Source organism: Ceratina calcarata, unplaced genomic scaffold, assembly GCF_001652005.2.
Source record: "Ceratina calcarata isolate Rehan_Ccalc_2016 unplaced genomic scaffold, ASM165200v1 scaffold301.2, whole genome shotgun sequence".
Taxonomy (NCBI): domain Eukaryota; kingdom Metazoa; phylum Arthropoda; class Insecta; order Hymenoptera; family Apidae; genus Ceratina; species Ceratina calcarata.
The window spans coordinates 597,825-605,478 of record NW_017152577.1 but is presented as its reverse complement, the minus strand read 5'-3'; the positions used below and the strand labels follow the sequence as shown (position 1 = coordinate 605,478).

Below are 7,654 nucleotides of genomic sequence, written 5' to 3'. Positions count from 1 at the left end.
GGGATTGACTGTATAGCCAAAATATATCCTTAAGAGATACGATCTTTCAACCGAGAGACGAATCAATGCGAAGTACCATAAAACATCATCTCCTATTTATTGACATTATTAAAGAGCATTGAAAAATCTGCATTTGCATTGGACGCATCCACTCAGTGACGTCTTATGTTAAATAAAAAAATCCAGTAAAAATAAGAAGTTGAATAATGAACTATTAGTTTCCATTGATTCATCTGGCGTACATTTATCGTGCAAGGATTGAAAGAAATCTTTTTTCCGAAGATTGAAGATGTACCGTAACGTTGCCTCGCGTGTCTAATAAACTTTTCAAGGCGCGGAATTCGGCAGGCGAGCACGCACCGTGAAACCGAGAGGGAACCGCTTAAATCTCGGGAGAGAGGAAAGCGAGAAGCCGTGCAGGGCCGTTCGTTCGTCTCGAACGTTTCCCGGCGATGCCTATCTGGCTAGGAAGAGGCGGCAGCAGGAAAAGGGTCGCCGGATTCCGGAAGGTATGCGTCTCGAGGGTGACTGGGTGACATACTCCGCGGGGCAGCCCGGTAATCAGCGAAGGTAATGTGCCGGAACCCACCCCGATGCGCGGGGTCGTATAAAAGGGGTGGAACGGGAGGATGGAAGGAAGAGGTGTGTAACACGGTGGGACCGTAGGACTCGGTTTCGGGGCGGGGAGGAGGTTCCAGGGGCTCGGTCGCCCTAACTTCCCCAGCCCTCGGGCCTCGTTAACCCACGCTCTGTGAAATTGGAAATACCAACGAGAGAGCCCTGGTCTCTCTCTCTCGTTCTCTCATTCCCTCTTCGTCCCTCTCTCGCAGGAGAGAGAACGATTGCGGTGTACGCATGCAAGCATTCGCGCGCCCCGCGGGGGCGTCATAAAAAATAGAAAGAGCCGCGAACGCGGGGGTCGGACACGGACCGGTTATCAACCGTGCTGCCGCGTGTTGTGCCAGGCCACCGCGACTTCCGGCCGCATTACGCGCGCCACGAATATAATCCGCGCCGTTTGCCGGTTCTCTTCATGGACCGAGGCTAATAGTCTCGCGAGAAGATGATACCGCGTGCGACCGTATGACTTTTTAAACGCGACCTGCGACGCGCTGGTGTAAAAAGTTCGTTACCGGGCACGCGGCTGCGTTTTTCCAGTCGTGTCACAAAAAATTTACAGTTCGTTTCCGTGATAAAATGACGGCGGGAACAGTGCAGTTTTGACAATTGATTTTAAAGGAAACTGAATCATCAAGTGCCCGTAAAAGTTAGCAGTTTTCAAATCGTCCAATCAGCGACGAGATTTTATATCGCAAGCACTCGAATCACATTTTGAATTTAACGTCCGTTTTAATTATGCCCTCGCGTCGCTGTGCCTCTAGCAACGATTTCACGATCCTAAACTAGTACCAGCGTTTTGAACCGTTTTTTTGTTTTTAACACATTTTTTTTCTTTTTTTTATTTCTAGCCGTCGATTTTTCGGCCACGCTCAACGACGCGTGCGGCCATCGGAATCGCCGTGCCGCGTCAACGAACCGTGGATATTCCACGTTGGAACCCGCGCGGATTAAAGCGAACCGGCGACGATTCCTGGTTGACCGTCGAGCGTCGATCGTCGAAACTTATTTTACTCGGTCAAATATTTAAACGGCAAGTTCCTACCTTCCGGGCAGGAAACTTGGGATCTACTTAGCAACAGCCAGACGCCAGAGTCAACAGCATCATCGGGGAAATGTACTCGCGACACGTCAAATTTCCTTTCTACAAAGTCTACGTAATTAAATCCTTCAGCCAGCAACTGTATTACTCACTTTTACGTGGAACATTATAGAAAAATTCAGAGGAAAATCAATACGAAGTAGCACACGAAATTATTTTATATCTATCGATTTTATTATTTTTATTGGAAAACGTATTGTAATTATCACTGTCTCATAGTTAATCCCTAAAACGTTTCTTTTAATCAGATCAAATAGAAAGTGTGTTTTATTTATAAGTACAGTCACTAATAAAACAATTTGCTACGTAAGCTTAGGATTATTTTTGTATTCAAGTTTCCTTGCATTTAAATGTGACAGTTCTCCCTTATACGAGGGTGGAAAAATTGGTCATTTCTGTCATCAAGTTTCGAGGCTCCGAAAACGAAGCACGGGACCCTGGGTGACACAGGTGCGCGTCGCACAAACGCAATCTACGCATCAATCACGAGGAACAGATGCGTACCGGTGCGTTCTCAATCTTCAACGAAACGGCTATAATCAACTATCACCTGCGATATCGGGTGCTTTACAAAAAAATCGATAACACCCGTAATACAAGCTTAAAACAGAGGAATGTTCCACAGATAGAGTAGACCGTATCACGAATCGCGATGTCATATTTTATTACGTCGGGCAGCATTGAAAAAAAAAAAAAATGGAGTGTCGGAACGGAACGGCGAAATCTGATTCTTCAGTTGACAGAGCGAGAACGGGTCAAGGGGGTGAACGCGATTAAAACGCGAGGAGGGGCTATAAAAATGTTCCGGACGTAATCGGATTGCAACCCATCTGCGTATCGATCGATCTCCACGTCCCGTCGCCCGTGCCGGACGGATGTTTGACGGATTCCGTCAGAGCCTCTCGCGTAGCCGCGATCATAAATTTCTCCCCATTGTAGAAAACTCCTTCGTTTTTCATTCCGCTCTCTTCGCTCCTTTTTATAACGACGAAAGTATCGAGGAACACGGAGGGTCGCGCCCGCCTCGTAATTCGCACGGAAATTACACGCTTAATTCGCGATGTTATTTACGACGCCGGGCGGACGACCCGGGGCCCCGCGCCGCCCCTCCTTGGCAACTCGCCACGTATCTCGGCTTAATCAAGGAAATTATGGCGCGAAGCGCTTTAAACGTCGGACGCCGTTAGTAAGGTCGCATATCTGTCGCAGATACGCCGCGTGCCCACGCCTGTCTGGAATTAAAAACTTGAAAAAAAGACGCGGGCACGCGATGCCACCACGCCCATCGCGACGAAGAATGCGTACACCGGGTCGTTCCTCCGCCGCGTTATGTCCACCCTTTTCCACTCGGTGAGGCCCGAAAGGAATTGATTAAAAATAATTGGAACCGTGATTGAGTGGACGAAAACCGTTCCCTGGTTCCGAACTCGAAACCGGATGAATTGTTTAACACTTTTCTATATTCGAATCGTATGCAATTTTCCCTCGGTTATTCGTTTACCCGGAAACGGAAAGAAAACACCGGAGGATCCCGGCAGGATGGATGGAGAACATCCGAGAAGGCTCAGATGGAAGTCTGGGATAAACCGCATCGCCCCGGTACCCTCTCCCCCAACCCCACTCTCTGTCCCCGCCGCGTTCCCCTTGATTGAATTGCCATAATCGATTCGCGAAAAAATCCCGTTCACGTATTCATCGGCTCCTCTCCCGTTTCTCCCTCGCTCGCCCTTCGTCACGATTTTTCGCCAGACTCGCAGTAGCAGCAGATCCGACACCTTTCTCGAATTCGCCACAGTTCGAATTCGACGAATTCGTTATAACGAGAGAATGATCGTTCGCGTAAAAGCCGGGGCGGGATCGAAAGCAATCTCACGTATGCTCGCCTGTAACGAAACTCGTCTCGGGTTCCCACGGAGGTAAAGCATTAGACCTGTCGTTTCGTGAAATGCATTGCGAATCAGGGGGGGAGGGGAGGGAACACGCGCAGAACTTACCGTTTAACTTACATACATTGCATTCTGTCCCCGTGCCGTAAATCATCCGGGTTCGCCGGGAAACGATCGAGGATAAAGAGAAAGGGAAAGGAAGTCTCAGATGGTCTCAGCCACCCGGCGCTGATTGAATCGCTTCCACCGTTTTATCCCGGGTGCAAACCGAAACCGAACCCTCGATTCGTATTCGACGTTTTCCACGACGCGTCGGAAAACGCAAACATACTATCTAATATTATTTTGACAAATGCATCGCTGGTTTAATGTTTGGCGCGGGGGCGCATCTCGGGAAGAAAAATGACGAACGTATCGGGATTGACGCGAAGGGACAGGCCATTTTACAGGGAAGCGAAAATCACGGCGTTCGGCAACGTCGTTCGTCATTTACTGGCCTCCCTACACGTTCGCGTACACGTTTATCGATAAACTCGGGACGACGAGGATTCACGGCGCGGCTCGCAAGAAAAATGAAGCGAAAAGAGTCTCGGCGAGCGGGCAAAGGCGGAAATTGCGGGCTACACAGATGGACCGAACGAGGCGAACCCCTTCTCGGCGGGGTCCTTCGGTTCCCTTTGTGATCCTGCGAACGCGTTTCATCCTGCAGACACATTACGCTCGAATTGATAAGAACGGAATGGAACAGAGAGAAAGGAGAGTCGGAGCCGAGCCGCGGCTGAGGGAACGCGAAATCGACGTCGGGGGGGTGAAACGCGCGAGGCGGGAGGACGGGGGTGGCACGGGGAGAAAATATCACCCCGGCACCCTTCGATATACTACACGGCCGCATATATGTACGCGAACACGCGAACTCGCCAAATTGATGTATATAGAAGGGGGATGAACGCTGCTCCTCGTCCATCAACGGGGTGGACGGGGGTTGGTTGCAGCCGAACGGTTGCAGGGGCGCGGATGTACGCAGAGACGATGCGCGAGTGCAATGAAAACCGCCGCGTATTTATCGGCCATGGAGCGAAGAGAACGGATCGGCGAGATGAAAAAAAAAGAACGCGAAGAAACGGTTAGGGGGAGGCGGAAGTACGCGAAAAAGTAATCCCGCGGTGAAATATGGTTACGCGGCGTCAAAGCACACCCTTGAGTCTACCTGGACGCCGGGTGACACTCGACCGACTCGTTTTACAATGCGTCGCGCTCATTTTTAAATATTAAATCAAACCATCGTACAGTTTTGTCGAATTCAAAAATCGAATCACTTCGGATGAGAACGAAGTTAAAAAGCCGATGGATCGGACTCGGACGGGCGGTGCCAATCGCAAACCGGACACTGGCACTCGGAGAGCGAGCACCTGTCGGCTCGCATTTGGCTCCAACTACTCAGAAGGTAGTCGCGGCTGACCGCAACAACGTCTATACTACTGCACGATGTTGCGGCGATCCTGTTACATTGTCGGGCGGCGCGAGAGAGCGTAGATCCCGGGAAAGTCTGTCCGACCGACTCCTTAGTCAGGATCTCCGGGGAGATGGACGATGTCTCGGCAGGTAATTGCACGAAAGCCGGCGAGCAAAGAGGAGAGAAGAGGAACCGGGCGGAAAAGTGTATTATCGGGGACGTGCCGGTTCCGGTTCGTCCGGGCTGGCATTAGAGATATTACACGGGGTCCCGGGCAGCATTAAAGGTCATGTTATATTTCGCGACCGCGACGGCGAACCCTCCGGCCCGGAATCCCGACGCGCGAGGGCGAGAGCGTCTACCAATAAGCGGGATGGAACCGTAAATATTAGCTGGGTCGACGCGAATTTTCACCAACTTCCTATCGTCTACTTACACGATGTCAAAACCGTTTCACGAGCCTCCCCTCGGAGCATCTCAAACAATTTTTTTTCACAGTATTCCAGTTGAAGCGATTTTAAAAATTCTCGTAGTTCCAAGAATCTTATTTGTTCTGACTCGCGGCAAGTGTATTTTACCAGCGTTATACAGAAGGGTGGAAAGTCTGGCAGAGTGTAGGGAGTATCTTTATAGATAATACATTTGAGTCTGCGTTCAATAGCGTGGCGTGATACGAAGTTGGCTGATGCGAGGAAAGTAGGCGTCTTCTGTTCCTCCGCTTTCGAGAAAAATAGAAAGAAAGGTGCGCGTCGCGTCTCGCGCTGTGACGTTTTATCGAGTTTGCCGGTGGAAGATTAAGCTGATGGAACGCAGAGGGAAATCGAGAAAAAATATACGGAGCAGTCGCGTCGGCAGCCCGGAGCACCAACCGAGCACTTCGCGGTCGGTACCTGGTGCACGCGTTTTATTGTTTGCACGTAAAAGCACGGCTCGTATTAGGGCAGTTCCCTAACTATGCGAATGTCATCGAGCCTGTTCTCACGAACGACCGTAAAATCGCGCAATCCAGGTGCCGTGGTTTTAGTGGTTCGCGGGGATATTGTCATATTTAAGTGCGCCGTAATTTCCGGCTCGAAGATCCCGTTAGCTCGTTCCAGTAACGAGAGCCACGAGGCAAACGAATTTCATTAAGCCATTTCTAGTTAGTGGTAATGAAAGGAAATTATCGATCAACTATTTTAAGATAATTATAATCCTCTATGGAAAAGTTAGTTGGTGTTAACTAGGAAAAGTTTCCGATTAAATGTAATAAATGAATATTCGATAATAGATAAAAGATTGCTTTTATATTTTCATTGTTTACACGTTTCTATCCTTACGTTATCACGTTGATAAAAAAAATTTTTTGTCAGAGGTAATTTTCAGCATGAATCGTCGATACTTGGCGAGACTTTTCGCGACCCCGACGACGCTTTGTATGGGTATTTTGTCGGCTCGCATCAACCCGTGTTCACCTAGACTGTCGATAACGTGAAATTTTATAGCGACCCCTTTATAGAACGCGCGACTTCTCCCCTGCGACTACGCCAAAGTCCTGTCTGACATTTTTAAGAAATTCCTCACCGTCTTACCTGAGCCACCCCCCGCCGGTTCCCGACTGACATTATGCTAACCAGAACCTTCAGCCCCTCGATATTTCGAGGGTTCGACGCTTCGTCTCGTGATCTACGAGCCACCCGCTCCCTTCCCTGCTTGTTAACGTGTTCCCCGCGGTACTCGCTTAGGAATCGAAAGCGGCTTTGCCTTGGATTTGTTATTTTTAACCAGAGAGCGACTGTTTTTCTTCGTGGACTGTCCAAATGTTTTCCAATCGATAGGACGTGGCCCGTTGCTCTTAAAAGGAGCTCGTGTTCACCGGGTTAATCCGGTCTCGTCGCGGTCATGAATTTTGCATCGGCGAGTTCCTTACGGGTCACCGGGGACGGTGATCGGGTCAACGTCTGGAACGACGGACTGGCGCGCTATGATTTATTCGGTCGGTCCGCGGCGCTCAGACATTTGGTAGCCCGTCGTGCGCGTGGCATATTTCAACGTGTTATTTCAACGACGGATATTCGATACGCGCCGTCGCGTCGCGTCGTCGGGACACGCGAAAATCGGTGCGCGATCGCCCGTTGCCCATCGACGTCGGTTTATCGAAAATTTATTCGTTCCACGGACATGTGACCCACCGTCCCGGCAGCCAACCCTTCTCCCCGCTCAGCTCCCCCGTGAGCGCTTTGAAGAGAAACGACAGCCAACGAGCATCGTCACTGTTGACAAATGAAAGTTACTCGATATTGCGCCAATAAAATTCTATCCCGCCCAATAAATGCCCGGTATACGCCTTCAAACGGCGACAGGGTTTCAAGAAATTTCATTCCCTCCCCCCCCCCTCCCTTCAAAATCGTCCATCTTTTAAACCAGCGTACAATGCGGTCGTTTTATTATTTCACTTCAATCTCGACTGTTTATCAAATTGTAAAGGCGTTTTAACCGCGAGGCAAGGAAGTAGTTTCGAGGGGGAAAGTTGGGACGAGTTCGAGATAGTCCGGACAGGGTTTAAGTCCCACGGGCGCGTCGCTAAAAAGCTAGCCGAATACTCGAGAAGCGCGT

At 49.8% G+C, this 7,654-nt stretch overlaps 1 protein-coding gene across 5 annotated transcripts in view; it reads right to left on the bottom strand.

Moving 5' to 3' along the window:
• The window catches only part of LOC108624168 (kinesin-like protein CG14535), a 265,820-nt gene that overhangs the window by 86,858 nt on the left and 171,308 nt on the right, over positions 1-7,654 (bottom strand). The window lies entirely within an intron of this gene.